Source organism: Leptodactylus fuscus, chromosome 5 (genome assembly GCF_031893055.1).
Source record: "Leptodactylus fuscus isolate aLepFus1 chromosome 5, aLepFus1.hap2, whole genome shotgun sequence".
NCBI lineage: Eukaryota > Metazoa > Chordata > Amphibia > Anura > Leptodactylidae > Leptodactylus > Leptodactylus fuscus.
In genome coordinates, this window is record NC_134269.1 from 213,220,595 (window position 1) to 213,240,258 (window position 19,664).

The 19,664-nt window shown below is 39.5% G+C and overlaps 1 protein-coding gene across 2 annotated transcripts in view; it reads left to right on the forward strand.

Moving 5' to 3' along the window:
• The first annotated feature begins 11,425 nt into the window (after positions 1–11,425).
• Positions 11,426–19,664, forward strand: part of LARGE1 (LARGE xylosyl- and glucuronyltransferase 1) — a 273,247-nt gene continuing 265,008 nt past the window's right edge. The window contains exons 1-2 of one of the 2 annotated variants that reach the window (XM_075275348.1): positions 11,426–14,201; positions 14,345–15,385. The gene's annotated coding sequence lies outside the window, so the exon portion shown is untranslated. The remainder of the gene's footprint in view (positions 14,202–14,344; positions 15,386–19,664) is intronic. The other variant, XM_075275349.1, reaches the window with a different exon arrangement.

The window sequence follows — 19,664 nt, forward strand, 5'->3', positions numbered from 1 at the left end:
GAATTGTTTTGTAGAAAGAAATGGTCCAAAATCCCTTCATCCAGGATCCAGGAACTGATTAAAAGCTACAGGAAGCGACTAGAGGCTGTTATCTTTGCAAAAGGAGGATCTACTAAATATTAATGTCACTTTTCTGTTGAGGTGCCCATACTTTTGCACCGGTCAAATTTTGGTTTAATGCATATTGCGCATTTTCTGTTAGTACAATAAACCTCATTTCAATCCTGAAATATTACTGTGTCCATCAGTTATTAGATATATCAAACTGAAATGGCTGCTGCAAACACCAAAATATTTAGAACTAAAAATGATTAAGATTAATAGGGGTGCCCAAACTTTTTCATAGGACTGTAGATAGATAGATAGGAGATAGATAGATAGATAGATAGATAGATAGATAGGAGATAGATAAATAGATATGCAATAGATAGATAGATAGGAATCGTAGAGAGACGGATAGAATAAAGTTTTCCATTACAGATAGAAACCATCCATCCACCTGATATCTAGCAGCCGTAGATGGAGGTAATGTGCGGCGCCCTCTGTGACCTCTGTCACTTGTGGGAATTATTTTGTTCCCTTTCCACAAGTAATAGAACAATTCTGGGTGTCACGGACATTTCTCAGCCCCTGTAGGGCTCTTCACTCAGGAGTGCACCATTCATTCACCATTATGGTCAGTCACCGCTGACACTGACAGTCCCAGGTATTCTCACATCACTTATAGCCACTCCACTACATTTGTTCCGGCTGAAAGGTACGTTTAGATAAATCACATTATAAGGAGGATGAAAGGTCTTGAGTCTCCAGATATTCCTCTGTACAATCAGGTTATATTCCATGTATTCATTCCAATAATTTCTTTAGAATTAAAGGGGACCTGTCACCATCTCCACCAACTGCAACTCTTTGCATCATTTAATAGTCGCCACTCCTCTGATTCCAGAACAGTTGGAATTTTTTCTCTAGCCCCCACCGTTCCTGAACGATCAGTGCTGTTAGTTTCAGCACCCAATATGTTTGTTCTACTCTCTACTCGCTGGTGGGCGGGGTCAGACTACCTTTCCCAGCTCAGGACCGCCCACCTTACAGTGAAATGCCTAATTAACTTATTGGGTGCAGAAACTAACAGCACTAATTGTTCTGGAATGGTGGGGGCTAGAGAAAAAATTCCAACTGTGCCAGAATCAGTGAATCGGTGACTATTCAACAAAGCAAAAAGTTGGAGAGGAAGCAATTGGTGAAAGGTCCTCCTTAAAGGGTGTGTAGCTATATTGTAATGATTCTAAAATAAAAAATGAAGCCATTTTCATAAAAGTAGTGAACCGGGCAGGGGGGCTCATCATGTAGGAGGCGGGAGACCTCTACTCCAAGTGTTCAATTAGAGGAGGACCTTAACTCTTATGGACCCCACTGCAAAAAGGTACAGGGGACCTACTTAGTGTGCCAGCTGTCTGATGTCTTCTTATGTTACAAAGGAAGCTTTGGGCCCCCACAGGCACCAGGGCCCAACAACGCCAGCTAACTCAGTAAACTCAATAAGATAAGATAAGACAGGATAAGATAAGATAATCCTTTAATAGTCCCACCATGGACTGCACAAAATTACCGCCTGATAGAAGCAATGTGTGCGGGTACCGGAGGGTGGCACACTGGGCTTGTGGGGCTGTGTGGGTGACCCAGGACCCTCGGGTGCTATGGAGGGTGGGGTTATATGAAGCAACAAGTAATCTGGTTTTAGCTCCATAGGATAGCGACAATATCACAGAAGTTTGTTTTATGCACCACTAGGGGGCGACATTGTCTGAACATCAGGAAGAGTCATATGGAAGAAGTCTAAGAATGTCAGAGCGAAGAGATGGATTTGTTGTGAAGCCTTGACATTCACCGGCAATATAAATAACTGGAAGATGGAGAAATGATGGAAGTGAGAGAAAGGGGAGCCCACACCGAGGGTACGGGAAGTGAGGGGACGTAAGACGTAGAGAGAGATAGGAGATGGATGGATGGATGGATGGATAGATAGATAGATAGATAGATAGGAGATAGATAGATAGATAGATAGATAGTTAGATAGATAGGAGATAGATAGATAGATAGATAGATAGATAGATAGATAGATAGATAGGAGATAGATAGATAGATAGATAGATAGATAGATAGATAGATAGGAGATAGATAGATAGATAGATAGATAGATAGTTAGATAGATAGATAGATAGATAGATAGATAGATAGATAGTTAGATAGATAGATAGATAGATAGATAGATAGATAGATAGGAGATAGATAGATAGATAGATAGATAGATAGTTAGATAGATAGATAGATAGATAGATAGATAGATAGGAGATAGATAGATAGATAGATAGATAGATAGATAGATAGGAGATAGATAGATAGATAGATAGATAGATAGATAGATAGATAGGAGATAGATAGATAGATAGATAGATAGGAGAGAGATAGGTAGATAGATAGATACATAGATAGATAGGAGATAGATAGATAGATAGATAGATAGATAGATAGATAGATACATAGATAGATAGGAGATAGATAGATAGATAGATAGATAGATAGGAGAGAGATAGGTAGATAGATAGATAGATAGATAGATAGATAGATAGGAGATAGATAGATAGATAGATAGATAGATAGATAGATAGATATAAGATAGATAGATAGATAGATAGATAGATAGATAGATAGATAGATAGATAGATAGGAGATAGATAGGATAGAGATAGATCATAGATAGATAGATAGATAGATAGATAGATAGATAGATAGATAGGAGATGGATAGATAGGACATAGATAGGAGATAGATATTTAGATAGATAGGAGATAGATAGATAGATAGATAGATAGATAGATAGATAGATAGGAGATAGATAGATAGATAGATAGATAGATAGATAGATAGATAGATAGATAGGAGATAGATGATAGATAGATAGATAATAGATAAATAGATAGATAGATAAATAGATAGATAGATAAATAGATAGATAGATGATAGATAGATAGATAGATAGATAGATAGATAGATAGAAGATAGATAGATAGATAGATAGATAGATAGAAGATAGATAGATAAATAGATAGATAGATAGAAGATAGATAGAAGATAGATAGATAGATAGATAAATAGATAGATAGATAGATAGATAGATAGATAGATAGATAATATATAATAGACAGTTCTCCCAGTACTCGGTATATCAGATTTCGGGGTCCCCGCTCCTTCTCACTACATTTCCTCCGCTATTATGAGGTTATTATCAGGTTATTCCGCCGGATGTGCCATACATGTCTGACAGATCTCGGCCTCGCCTCTGGTCCCGCACTGACCCTCAGCCCGTGGCCCCCAGGACCCTTCTACCCCCGACCCCCTATTACAATGATAAGTGTTGATCTATTTCCTGACCTGGCCATGTCTTATGAGCGTTTCGCTCAGGCGGAGACGTGTTTTATATCGGTGCCGATCCCTTGTGAGATGTTCCCATTATCCTATTAATGAGGTGGCGGTAATGGCTGATAAGGGGCAGCTCATATCCTGCTATAAATGAGGACATGGTGGCGGCGGGCCGGCCGCGCTCTTCTTCAGGGTCTCTCCGCAGTCTCCAGCTCATTTCCTGAGCAATATCACCGTCCTCATCTGCGGCGGTACGCGGGGACGTGAAGGCTCATACAGATTAATAACCGCACTCCAGCTCTTCTCCTACAAGGCGGTGTCACTTGGCACGGCGGTGACATAAGGTTAATCCATCAGCGCGTCACTTCTCCGACACCATGATAAAGTAACCCATAAAATAACACAGCATGAAATTATATTCTCCCACATGAGACAGGAACACGAACATTGACAGAGGGGGGGGAGAAGCAAGTGGCGTCGTCGACTACATCAGAATGGCTGGCCTTGTCAACCGCAACGTATGTGAGATAACCTGCACACCTTACACATAAAGTATGTGACCCCCTGGACCAAAGTACATCTGTATCTGTAGTCAGGCGAAGGTTGGAGGTGACCCAGGAGGTATCTAATACTTACACACTCTTTAAATCTATCATAAAGATATCATAAAGTGCATAAAATATCACGCCATATGGTGTACAAGTAACAATACCGTAAAGGACTCACCTAAATAGACCATCAAAAAAATCCCATTCTGCCCAGTGCACAAATAACGAAACCATATGGTGCGCAAATTACAGCTGTACAAACAGTGCACTACTGTACAACGCAAGTGACAAATACGGTATTATACAGTGTGGAACATACGCAAATAATCATACCATACAGTACACAAAATTCACACTATATACTATATGACTATCGTGATATACAGTACACATATGATGACATACAGTATACAAATAATGTTGACATACAGTGCAGAATACACCAATAATCATACCATAAAGTAGATAAATATAACAAACAGTGCACATACTGATATATCATACAGTATATGTATAAGCATACAGTACTATACAGTGAACATATAACTACGGTATATCATATTGTGCGCATATAACCATACACTCCTATACAGTGCATATATAGCTACGGTATATCATACAGCATACATATAACCATACAATACTATACAGTGCACATACAACTACGGTATATCATATTGTGCACATATAACCATACACTCCTATACAGTGCATATATAACTATGGTATATCATACAGCATACATATAAACATACAGTACTATACAGTGCATATATAACTACGGTATATCATACAGCATACATATAACCATATAGTACTATACAGTGCATATATAACTACGGTATATCATACAGCATACATATAACCATACAATACTATACAGTGCACATGCAACTACGGTATATCATATTGTGTTCATATAACCATACAGTAGTATACAATGCGGATATCGCCATATCATACAGCATACATATAACCATACAGTACTATACAGTGCATATATAACTACGGTATATCATACAGCATACATATAACCATACAATACTATACAGTGCACGTATAACTACAATATATCATACAGTGTGCATATAACCATACTGAACCATACCACACAGTGCACCTATAACCACAGTATATCACACAGTGTGTAGGTTACATTTGGAACAGTTTAGCGGTATTATTTGGGCACTGAATGACAGTTTTAGTGGGCATAAATAGAACTATTAACATCGTGTTGAAAATATAGTGTTACGTGAGCGCTATGTGGTGGTATTATTTATGTACTCTATGAATGTATTACTGTATTTGCCACTGTTTACCAGTATTAATTGGACACTGAATGGCACTATTGGGCTGGCGGTGTATGAATGTATTTCTATGTATCATCATATGGCAGTATTCATGTGGTGATCTGAGCACCCCCAGATCTTGGTCCTATTCCGTACATGTAGTCATTGCGGTATGAGGGGCTGCCCATCAGGGAGAAGTTCTACCGTACCCAGACATAGGTGTCCGCTATAGACAGAAGCCTTGCCGGAGACTGTTCTATCTTCACCTTCCAGTCCCCCCGCCCCCCCTGAGTGATATATAATTCCAAGGGCTGCAACAGACAGCTTGCAGAGCCATCAGGTGCATCAAAGCAGAAAGACATCCTGCGCGGCTGGCTGTTCCTTAAGTGCTCTTGTTAGGAGCTTTTAGGGAAAACGTTTTTTATAGGCGAAGCCGAGGCTCTTACCGGAGGAAATAATCAGGTTGTAAAACGGGTAAATTGTTTCTTCTGACTTGGCATTGGCCAGTATCTATACATAGCGCGAAAGCCTGTCTAGATATCTCATCAATCATGGAAATGGCATGCTAAGTGCGTCGGGGGAGGTACGCAAACCCTACTGACTACCAACCAAAAGTAATGACCACCAGATGTCCAGATGGTAGAACAAACTCCAGATAGAGGTGGGATCTTGAGTGGTCTACAGCTTACTTAAGCTTGAGGGTCCTAGACCACCTTACCTAGATCCACCACCTAAACACTGTGGGGCTTGGCATCTACCAAGGCTTCCATGGTGCTGGACCAGCCCAAAGTTACATCCACCAAATATCCATTGTTCAAAGGACATTAGACCTAGAGGTCATCATGAGCTTCCTAAACCTGGTGAACCTTGGCATGTACCTAGATCATTGTGATGGACCAGATGAGACCACCAGGTCACCAGCACAGAGTCACAATGCTAAGAACTGACACCAACCATGATGTCACCTCCACAAACTACGATGTCACCTGCTGAGACCATGATGACAGCTAAAGAAACCGTGATGTCACTTGGTGAGACCGTGATGTCATGTTAGGACCATGATAACATTTGCTAAAATCATGATGTCACCTGCTGAGATCAGATGTCAACTATAGACCACCATGGACCTCCTGAGCCAGGAGAGTCCTGGCATGTGTCCAAGTCAGCAGGGTGATGGTACTGGACAGTCTCAATATTAATCAAACCAAACCATCTGAGAGGATGATATCACCAGTGAACAACATGATATCATCTCCAGAAACCGTGATGTCACCTGCTGAGACAATTATGTCACCAGCTGGGACCATGATGTCCACTGCAGAAACCATGAAGTCACTTGCTGAGACCAAGATAATGTCTAGGACCGTGAAGTCATCTCCTAAGACTATGATGTCACCTGCTGAGACCATGATGTCACCTACTGCAGATCCCCTTCTTGTCAGTGGAGGGGGAGGCGTTGAGGTGGAGACCATCGAGGAGAAGTAGTATAGAAGTATATAGCAGATAGTGAGGGGTGTGATCAGCAGAAGAAGAGGGAGGGGGTGTCCAAGGCTCCGGTAATAAGACCACCCGAAGTCACCAGAGATGGGAAATGTCTGAAGAGACACCTAAGAAATTAAATAACAGTGTCTGAGAGGAAAGAGATGGAAGCAGTCTATTAACCGAGAGAGAACAAGAGACAGGCGGCGGTACAAAGGATAGTCATCCCAAACTGTCACCGCCACTGACAGGCACCGTAACGGGGAGACATGAGTGACAGTCACCACAGTCACCCTGATTAGACAGCTGCATATTGTAATAGATATAGACAGTACTCCAGGGAATACAGACTGTGTAAGAAGCGGTCAGAGGAAAATCTACTGCTGAAGACTGACAGAATGGGTGAAGGAGGGAAAGACTGGGGGGAGCATGTATATAGCGGTATTATACTAGTCATATACTTATACATAGGAGCCGTATTATACTAACTATATACTTATACATACGAGCGGTATTATACTAGTTATATACTTATACATAGGAGAGGTATTATACTAGTTATATATACATAGGAGCCGTATTATACTAGCTATATACTTATACATAGGGGGAGTATCATACTAGTTATACAGTTATACATAAGAGCAGTATTATAGTAGTTATATTCTTGTACATAGGAGTAGTATTATAGTAGTTATATTCTTGTACATAGGAGTAGTATTATAGTAGTTATATTCTTGTACATAGGAGCAGTATTATAGTAGTTATATTCTTGTACATAGGAGCAGTATTATAGTAGTTATATTCTTGTACATAGGAGCAGTATTATAGTAGTTATATTCTTGTTAGTTATATTCTTGTACATAGGAGCAGTATTATAGTAGTTATATTCTTGTACATAGGAGTAGTATTATAGTAGTTATATTCTTGTACATAGGAGGTAGTATTATAGTAGTTATATTCTTGTACATATGAGCAGTATTATAGTAGTTATATTCTTGTACATAGGAGCAGTATTATAGTAGTTATATTCTTGTACATAGGAGCAGTATTATAGTAGTTATATTCTTGTACATAGGAGGTAGTATTATAGTAGTTATATTCTTGTACATAGGGGGCAGTATTATACTAGATATATTCTTGTACATAGGAGTAGTATTATAGTAGTTATATTCTTGTACATAGGAGTAGTATTATAGTAGTTATATTCTTGTACATAGGAGCAGTATTATAGTAGTTATATTCTTGTACATAGGAGCAGTATTATAGTAGTTATATTCTTGTACATAGGGGCAGTATTATAGTAGTTATATTCTTGTACATAGGAGCAGTATTATAGTAGTTATATTCTTGTACATAGGAGGTAGTATTACAGTATAGTAGTTATATTCTTGTACATAGTAGTATTACAGTAGTTATATTCTTGTACATAGGATGTAGTATTATAGTAGTTATATTCTTGAACATAGGATCAGTATTATAGTAGTTGTATTCTTGTACATAGGAGCAGTATTATAGTAGTTATATTCTTGTACATAGGAGCAGTATTATAGCAGTTATATTCTTGTACATAGGAGTAGTATTATAGTAGTTATATTCTTGTACATAGGAGCAGTATTATAGTAGTTATATTCTTGTACATAGGGAGCAGTATTATAGTAGTTATATTCTTGTACATAGGAGTAGTATTATAGTAGTTATATTCTTGTTAGTTATATTCTTGTACATAGGAGCAGTATTATAGTAGTTATATTCTTGTTAGTTATATTCTTGTACATAGGAGTAGTATTATAGTAGTTATATTCTTGTACATAGGAGGTAGTATTATAGTAGTTATATTCTTGTACATAGGAGCAGTATTATAGTAGTTATATTCTTGTACATAGGAGTAGTATTATAGTAGTTATATTCTTGTACATAGGAGTAGTATTATAGTAGTTATATTCTTGTACATAGGAGTAGTATTATAGTAGTTATATTCTTGTACATAGGAGTAGTATTATAGTAGTTATATTCTTGTACATAGGAGGTAGTATTATAGTAGTTATATTCTTGCACATAGGAGCAGTATTATACTAGATATATTCTTGTACATAGGAGTAGTATTATAGTAGTTATATTCTTGTATATAGGAGTAGTATTATAGTAGTTATATTCTTGTACATAGGGAGCAGTATTATAGTAGTTATATTCTTGTACATAGGAGCAGTATTATAGTAGTTATATTCTTGTACATAGGAGCAGTATTATAGTAGTTATATTCTTGTATATAGGAGCAGTATTATAGTAGTTATATTCTTGTACATAGGAGTAGTATTATAGTAGTTATATTCTTGTACATAGGAGTAGTATTATAGTAGTTATATTCTTGAATATAGGAGCAGTATTATAATAGTTATATTCTTGAATATAGGAGCAGTATTATAGTAGTTATATTCCTGTACATAGGAGTAGTATTATAGTAGTTATATTCTTGTACATAGGAGCAGTATTATAGTAGTTATATTCTTGTACATAGGAGCAGTATTATAGCAGTTATATTCTTGTACATAGGAGTAGTATTATAGTAGTTATATTCTTGTACATAGGAGTAGTATTATAGTAGTTATATTCTTGTACATAGGAGTAGTATTATAGTAGTTATATTCTTGTACATAGGAGCAGTATTATAGTAGTTATATTCTAGTACATAGGAGTAGTATTATAGTAGTTATATTCTTGTACATAGGAGCAGTATTATAGTAGTTATATTCTTGTACATAGGAGCAGTATTATAGTAGTTATATTCTTGTACATAGGAGCAGTATTATAGTAGTTATATTCTTGTACATAGGAGTAGTATTATGGTAGTTATATTCTTGTACATAGGAGTAGTATTATAGTAGTTATATTCTTGTACATAGGGGCAGTATTATAGTAGTTATATTCTTGTACATAGGAGCAGTATTATAGTAGTTATATTCTTGTACATTGGAGTAGTATTATAGTAGTTATATTCTTGTACATAGGAGCAGTATTATAGTAGTTATATTCTTGTACATAGGGGGCAGTATTATAGTAGTTATATTCTTGTACATAGGAGTAGTATTATAGTAGTTATATTCTTGTACATAGGAGTAGTATTATAGTAGTTATATTCTTGTACATAGGAGCAGTATTATAGTAGTTATATTCTTGTACATAGGAGCAGTATTATAGTAGTTATATTCTTGTACATAGGGGGCAGTATTATAGTAGTTATAGTCTTGTACATAGGAGGTAGTATTATAGTAGTTATATTCTTGTACATAGGAGTAGTATTATAGTAGTTATATTCTTGTACATAGGAGGTAGTATTATAGTAGTTATATTCTTGTACATAGGAGCAGTATTATAGTAGTTATATTCTTGTACATAGGATCAGTATTATAGTAGTTATATTCTTGTACATAGGGGGCAGTATTATAGTAGTTATATTCTTGTACATAGGAGTAGTATTATAGTAGTTATATTCTTGTACATAGGAGGTAGTATTATAGTAGTTATATTCTTGTACATAGTAGCAGTATTATAGTAGTTATATTCTTGTACATAGGAGCAGTATTATAGTAGTTATATTCTTGTACATAGGAGCAGTATTATAGTAGTTATATTCTTGTACATAGGAGTAGTATTATAGTAGTTATATTCTTGTACATAGGGGGTAGTATTATAGTAGTTATATTCTTGTACATAGGGGGCAGTATTATAGTAGTTATATTCTTGTACATAGGAGTAGTATTATAGTAGTTATATTCTTGTACATAGGAGGTAGTATTATAGTAGTTATATTCTTGTACATAGGAGTAGTATTATAGTAGTTATATTCTTGTACATAGGAGCAGTATTATAGTAGTTATATTCTTGTACATAGGAGCAGTATTATAGTAGTTATATTCTTGTACATAGGAGCAGTATTATAGTAGTTATATTCTTGTACATAGGAGGTAGTATTATAGTAGTTATAGTCTTGTACATAGGAGCAGTATTATAGTAGTTATATTCTTGTACATAGGAGTAGTATTATAGTAGTTATATTCTTGTACATAGGGGGCAGTATTATAGTAGTTATATTCTTGTACATGGGAGCAGTATTATAGTAGTTATATTCTTGTATATAGAGGGAAGTATTATAGTAGTTATATTCTTGTACATAGGAGCAGTATTATAGTAGTTATATTCTTGTACATGGGAGCAGTATTATAGTAGTTATATTCTTGTACATAGGAGTAGTATTATAGTAGTTATATTCTTGTACATAGGAGTAGTATTATAGTAGTTATATTCTTGTACTTAGGGGACATTATTATAGTATATTCTTGGACAGTAGTATAGCATTTAGGAATAGGAGGATATATTGGTGAGGTGGGAAAGGACAACATACAGGTGACAATGTATAGGACAATATTCATGGAGCAAGGGAAGGATAGAAAGTCATATAGGAGCGGTGGGATTGGAAGATATACAGAGGAGGATAGGAGGATATATACCGGGAGGAGGGGTAGGAGGATATACAGGGATGACAGGCAGATATACAGGGAGGGGGATGAGAGAATATACCGGGATGATAGGCAGATATAGAGGGAGGAGGGACAGGCCGGCAGGGGGAGGGCTGGAGAGAGGAGCAGCCGGCCGGGAGGGGGGAGATGCAGCTGCTCGGAGTCGGGGGATGCGGCGAGGAGCGGGCAGAGCTGGCTGAGCTCAGGACCGGAGGACACCTCGGATTTCCCGGTGTTTCACTTCCCTGTGACCGGCAGGAGCCCATCACTTCCCGGATCTGTAGCTCTCATGCCCCCGCGTCCTGTCTGCTCCTTGTCCCGGGCTCTGAGCTCCTGTCCCCGGCTTCTTGTGCTGCTCCAGCCGCTGATTCTTCACCTGCGGCTCCCGGACTCTGTGCATTTCCTGCCCGGCTTTCCGTGGTGCTGAAACTGGGAGCGACCTGCGACATCTGCGGGCCAAGTATGTGAGGCTGGAGCCGGGGGACGGCGGCTGCACCGGATGTGGAGGGGGAGCCCGGGCTGCAGGCACGAGAGCTCCGAGGCGGAGTGTGAGGAGAAGGCCGGGAGAGAGAGCCCACAGCCCGGCCTGGAGACCTGAGGAACATCCCCTGGAGTGTCTGCTATATACAGCCTGAGGAGAGACCCTGTATACAGCGACAGTAAGGGGAGAGACCCTGTATACTGCAAGAGGAGAGACCCTGTATACAGCTACAGGAGAGACCCTGTATACAGCCAGAGGAGAGACCCTGTATACAGCTACAGCGACAGGAGAGACCCTGTATACAGCCAGAGGAGAGACCCTGTATACTGCAAGAGGAGAGACCCTATATACAGCCTGAGGAGAGACCCTGTATACAGCTACAGCGACAGGAGAGCCCCTATATACAGCCAGAGGAGAGACCCTGTATACAGCCAGAGGAGAGACCCTGTATACAGCTACAGCGACAGGAGAGACCCTGTATACAGCCAGAGGAGAGACCCTGTATACTGCAAGAGGAGAGACCCTGTATACAGCCTGAGGAGAGACCCTGTATACAGCTACAGCGACAGGAGAGCCCCTATATACAGCCAGAGGAGAGACCCTGTATACACCCTGAGGAGAGACCCTGTATACAGCCTGAGGAGAGACCCTGTATACAGCTACAGCGACAGGAGAGCCCCTATATACAGCCAGAGGAGAGCTCCATATACACCTACATCAAGAGGAGAGCTCCTATATACAGCCAGAGGAGAGCTCTTATATACAGCTACAGCCAGAGAAGAGCCCCTATATACAATCAGAGGAGAGCCCCTATATACAGCTACAGCCAGAGAAGAGCCCCTATATACAGCCTGAGGAGAGCTCCATATACTACAAGAGGGGTGCCCCTATATACAGCCAGAGTAGTGCCCCATATGCATCCAGAGGAGTGCTCCTATATACATCTACAGCCAGAGGAGTACCCCTATATACATCCAGAAGAGTGCCCCATATACAGCTACAGCCAGAGGAGTGTCCCTATATACATCTAGAGAAGTCCCCCCATATACATCTCATCTACTTGCCATCTACAACTATGGACCCCCATCTACAGAGAACCTAATTTACAACAGAACCCCCATCTTTTAACCCCCATCCGCACCTATAGACTTTAGCCTACACACTCTCCAGCTACAGGATCCCCATTTACATCTATGGTACCCCACTCCATACCTATAGACCCTCATCTGCAGGACCCATACCCACACTTACAGGACCCCTTTCTACACCGATACTTACTCATCTTCAGGACTTCCATCCACACCTGTAGACTACCATCACTGCCTATAGATCCTCATCTACAGGACCTCCGACTATAGAGCTCTATACACCTCTAGACCTTCTACAGGATCTGCAACTACTAAACCATATCTACACCTATAGATTTACTTCTACAGGACACCCCATCTACTGAACACCATCTACTCCTACATTCCTCCATCCACAGGACCTCTATTTACACCTATAGACCCCCATCTTCAAAATTCAATCTACTGACCCTTAACTACACCTATAGACCTTCTACAGGACTCCTACCGATACCTATAGGGTCCCATCATATCAACACCTATCCATAACTAAAGAGACCTCATCTGCTGTACCATCTACAACTATATATCATCATCTACACCTATAGACCTACATCCACTAACCCTCACCTATCACCATAGACCCCTAGCTATACCTGTAGACCCTGATCTGCCACTATGGTCCATCATAGCCATCTATACATCTGAAGAACCAACTCCAGACCATATAGACCCATCTAAAACTACACCCTTATCTTCCACTATAGACCACTATCTATAAGTGCAGACCATCATTAACCACTACAAACCATCATCTACAACGGTAGACCTCTCACCTAAAGGACCAACTACCAAACCTCATCTCCTGACAAGTCTTCTACAGACCCCCATCTTCTGACAAGTCTTCTACAGACCCTCATCTCCTCTGACAAGTCTTCTACAGACCCTTATCTCCTGACAAGTCTTCTACAGACCCCCATCTTCTCTGACAAGTCTTCTACAGACCCTCATCTCCTGACAAGTCTTCTACAGACCCTCATCTCCTCTGACAAGTCTTCTACAGACCCTTATCTCCTGACAAGTCTTCTACAGACCCTTATCTCCTGACAAGTCTTCTACAGACCCCCATCTTCTGACAAGTCTTCTACAGACCCTTATCTCCTGACAAGTCTTCTACAGACCCCCATCTTCTGACAAGTCTTCTACAGACCCTCATCTTCTGACAAGTCTTCTACAGACCCCCATCTCCTGACAAGTCATCTACAGACCCTCATCTTCTGACAAGTCTTATACAGACCTTCATCTCCTGACAAGTCTTCTACAGACCCTCATCTTCTGACAAGACTTCTACAGACCCCCATCTTCTGACAAGTCTTCTACAGACCTTCATCTCCTGACAAGTCTTCTACAGACCTTCATCTCCTGACAAGTCTTCTACAGACCCTCATCTCCTCTGACAAGTCTTCTACAGTCCCTCATCTTCTGACAAGTCTACAGACCCTCATCTTCTGACAAGTCTTCTACAGTCTTCCCAGTGACGTAGAGACCCCTTACCTCTACACACCCCTCATCTCAAGATCACCTCATCTATAGAACTCTAGTTTCCGATCACCAAAGACCCTCATCTACTGATAGCTTACCTATAGACCCTCATTTCCACCACACTTGGAGACCCCTCACCTAAAGACCCCATACCGCAGACCACTCACCTCTAGCACTTTCATTTAGGACCCCTAAACTCTAGACCTCACTATACGACAGGTTCCTCTTCTATGGAGCACTGATCTTCTCATCTCTAACTGGAAAACCCTCAACTCGAGATAAGACCTTGCAGATCAATCATCTCTACACCCTTAATTATCAGGACGTTCCTCTATAGATGTCCCCTCTGTAGACCTCTCATCTACTGACCTGTGATCTATAGACCACTCCACCACAGACCGTTCATTGATGCCCTAGAAATAGACAGACCTACACGACCCTCTTACCTAGAGACATCTTCTCTACAGAACACTCAGCTATTGACCCTTCCTCTAACCTCACTCTATCTTCAGACCCAACACCTACTGTTGCAGACCCCTTATTTACTCCATCCTTAAATTGACCCTGAACCCCCTTGTCTACAAAACCTCAAGACTGGACAATTTCCAGTGCCCTCACATCTGGGTGGTCATCAGGACCTCCAAGTTCAGGTTGTGAAGAGTCAACAGGGTCACCAGAAGCCTCCTACGAAGGATCTTGAAGATTTTCAACCTTATCATTAACACGTTCCATTGATCTTCATCCATTAACCCCTTACACGTCTACATTTTCTTTGGGGGTCTTCTAAGACTTGATTGAAGCTCCTGAAGACCACCGAAGTCAAGTTCCTACCCAAGGGACAGCTACACTGCTGGTTTTACCACTGGTATTCCTTTATTTCTTCTCCTTCCGGAGCTTGAAGAACTTCATCCAAGGACAAGAACATCCACCCCCTTGAGATTAACTGTGTCAGCATGGAGAACGTTCTCCAGGAAGACCCATCTCCTTAACGTTTGGAATGGGGTGGTCTTAGTCGGAAGCCCTATCAGCTCTGCTACATAAGGTATGATGAAGGTTTTACTTACTGGTTTACAGAAGGGTGGTTGGTTCATTCATAAGATGTTCTTGGGTTGGTGACACCGGTTTTTGGCTTACACCCATGTCTCTATATGTGTCATGGAGTCTCCATTTGCCCAGTGACACCTGCCACCGCATACTATCGAGGGAAAACAGTGCCGTCTCAAATAGTTAAATGACAAAGTCAGCTCTGCTACGTCCTACATCAGTGTAGTCACTTGAACTACCGCACAGGAGATCACCGGAGTATCTGGACCTTCCATCGATGGTCTGTATCTTCTATACGGGGATGAATGGAGGTCCATCCAGTTATGGACAACATGTCCTTGTGGATATTATAAGGTCACTTGATAAATATTATGAAGGTTTATGCTGTTTTGCTTGTTTTCAATCTCAGGTGTAGCAGAGCTGGGTTTGTCGGAGGTCCCATGATATGGCCATATTGTGATATGTTCTCCTTCAAGGATCTCAAAGAGTTAAATCACCAGCTCTGCTACATCTGGACGCCACGTTGATGTACCCGGCACGGTGTTAATAGTTAGTTTCTGGTATTGTATAGCGCATTGCGTGGTTACCTTAGTCGGTGACTAATTTTGACTCGTATGTTATTACACAGGCTACAGTTGGGAATCCTAAGGGTTAAAAGGATCGTCCAATAGGAACTCCTCCTGGATATAATCCCATTGACATTGACATTTTCCATTCACATCTTCCTATTGCCATTGACATATTTAAACCGTTCACGGTATGTCCCTCAGTCGGTGAGGCGAGCAGATATCAATTTCCCTGCAGCACTCCCGCAGGGGAAAAGAGGTATTACATCCACTAGGCATCATTGTGGGAAGCTTAAGGGTTAAAAGGATCATTAACAAATATAAACTGATCACAGAGTGTCCCCAAATCTGTGGGGCAACTTGGTCGCAAGTTTTTGATTTCCCTGCAGCACCCCTGCAGGGAAAATGAGGTGTTACATCCTTTAACACTACAAGGTATCATTGTGGCATCTGGTTGGGAATATTAAGGGTTAAAAGAATTGTCCAATAGTAAGGTATATTGGTCACGGTTTATCCCTCAATCTGTGGGGCAATATCATGGCAAGTGTTTGATTTCCCTGCAGCACCCCCACAGGGAAAATAAGGTATTACACCCATTAACACTATCAGGTATCATTGAGGTAGGCAGATGGGACTTGTAAGGGTTAAGAGGATTGTCCAATTGGAATGTTTACTAATGATGACTGCTTACAGTGTGTCGCCCAATCTGTGGGACATTCTGATTGCAAGTTGTCGATTTCCCTGCAGCACTCCCGCAGGGAGAATAAGGTATTACAAGCATTAACATTATAACTTATCATTGTGGCACGTGGTTGGGAATCTAAAAGGTTAAAGTGATCGGCCAGTAGGAAAGTTGATGTATCTAAGCTGATCTTGGTGTGTGTCCCAATATGTGTAGCAACCTGATGGCAAGTGTTCGATTTGCCTACAGTACTCCCGCAGGAAAAATGAGGTATTACAACTATTAATATTACAAGTTATCATTGTGACAAGCAAGATAAAAAAAAGTGATTGTCCAGTTTGTGGGGAAACCTGATTGCAAGTATTTTACTTCCCTGTAGCACCCCCACAGGAGAGATGAGGTGTTACATCCATTCTAATTATAAGGTGTCATTGTGGGACATAATTGGGAATATTATGGAGTAAAAGGATCATCCAGTAAGGATGTTTATGACTATAAACCGATCTCAGTGTCCCCCTCAATCTGTGGGGCAAATTGGTGGCAAGTATTTGATTTCTCTGCAGCACCCCCGCAGGGGAAATTAGGTATTACATATATTAACATTGTAAATTGGGGAATTGTAAGGATCAAAAGCATCGTCCAATAGGAATGTTGACAAATCAAATCCATGAAGTTACAGTCACTATACACTGATACACTGTAACAAAAGGCAGCTGTGTGAAGGTCGCCCATGTCTTATGAGTAGAGAGGTTTCTATCCACACACAGCAAGCAGAGATCTTGATACTATATGTATTACTAATAATGTACCGTTATACCACCAGGAGTTATGTGTAATGACACACTCAGCTCTGCTCCATCTGTAGAGTGACAGCGTTAGGTGGTGCTGGGATAAGGAGCTTTTATACAAAGTCTTAGGACTTCACCGTCATTGTGTGTTCTCCTTGTTGTAGTCAGTCATGGCGGGGAACGTCGTGCCAAGGTTGAAGGTTAAATTAGTAGCGAGAGGAGAAGCCGAAAGACGAGGAGGTGTGACACATGTCTGTCACATCTAACACCATATATACCCCAGAGGACGGAGAAGAAGTGCTGCATAGAGGAGGAACATATATACTGATACTGATATACTATATACTATATATACTAATATTATTAATGCGCCCATATAGTAACCATTATATCACCGCACAGTGCGGAGCATTACTAACCAAACTGAAGACCTGCCGAATATAAAGAGAAAACCCTGTCACATCTATATAATATTATACTAGTTATATCTATTATTATAGTAGTTATATTCCTGTATATAAGGGGCAGTATTATAGTAGTTATATTCTTGTACATAGGGGCAGTATTATAGTAGTTATATTCTTGTACATAGGGGCAGTATTATAGTAGTTATATTCTTGTACATAGGAGGTAGTATTATAGTAGTTATATTCTTGTACATAGGAGGTAGTATTATAGTAGTTATATTCTTGTACATAGGGGGCAGTATTATAGTAGTTATATTCTTGTACATAGGAGGTAGTATTATAGTAGTTATATTCTTGTACATAGGAGGTAGTATTATAGTAGTTATATTCTTGTACATAGGAGCAGTATTATAGTAGTTATATTCTTGTACATAGGAGGTAGCATTATAGTAGTTATATTCTTTTACATAGGAGGTAGCATTATAGTAGTTATATTCTTGTACATTAGGGGCAGTATTATAGTAGTTATATTCTTGTACATAGGAGTAGTATTATAGTAGTTATATTCTTGTACATAGGAGGTAGTATTATAGTAGTTATATTCCTGTACATAGGAGGTAGTATTATAGTAGTTATATTCCTGTACATAGGAGCAGTATTATAGTAGTTATATTCTTGTACATAGGAGCAGTATTATAGTAGTTATGTTCTTGTACATAGGAGGAGTATTATAGTAGTTATATTCTTGTACATAGGAGGTAGTATTATAGTAGTTATATTCTTGTACATAGGAGTAGTATTATAGTAGTTATATTCTTGTACATAGGAGGAGTATTATAGTAGTTATATTCTTGTACATAGGAGCAGTATTATAGTAGTTATATTCTTGTACATAGGAGCAGTATTATAGTAGTTATATTCGTGTACATAGGAGGCAGTATTATAGTAGTTATATTTTTGTACATAGGAGTAGTATTATAGTAGTTATATTCTTGTACATAGGGGGCAGTATTATAGTAGTTATATTCTTGTACATAGGAGTAGTATTATAGTAGTTATATTCTTGTACATAGGGGGCAGTATTATAGTAGTTATATTCTTGTACATAGGAGTAGTATTATAGTAGTTATATTCTTGTACATATGAGTAGTATTATAGTAGTTATATTCTTGTACATAGGAGGTAGTATTATAGTAGTTATATTCTTGTACATAGGGGGCAGTATTATAGTAGTTATATTCTTGTACATAGGAGTAGTATTATAGTATTATATTCTTGTACATAGGAGTAGTATTATAGTAGTTATATTCTTGTACATAGGGGGCAGTATTACAGTAGTTATATTCTTGTACATAGGGGGCAGTATTATAGTAGTTATATTCTTGTACATAGGAGTAGTATTATAGTAGTTATATTCGTGTACATAGGAGTATTATTATAGTAGTTATATTCTTGTACATAGGGGGCAGTATTATAGTAGTTATATTCTTGTACATAGGAGTAGTATTATAGTAGTTATATTCGTGTACATAGGAGTATTATTATAGTAGTTATATTCCTGTACACAGGGACAGTAATACAATAAAGTCTGGTAATTTTATTCCATTATTGATATCTCTAGTTTTTGCGTTGGCCCCTTTAAGACTGTATTTCTTTGTCCATTCTTCCCTATGCTCCTGTGTTATCTGTATGATGCAGCAGAGCCGGTATGGCGGTGAGATGAGTGGAGTGTGTGTCTGGTGAGAGGGCGGTGGTGATTACATAGAGGCATGCGGAGTAATTACATTGTGCGTCGTTCACACTAGACTGCTATAATTGTTTGCTGCAATGTGCG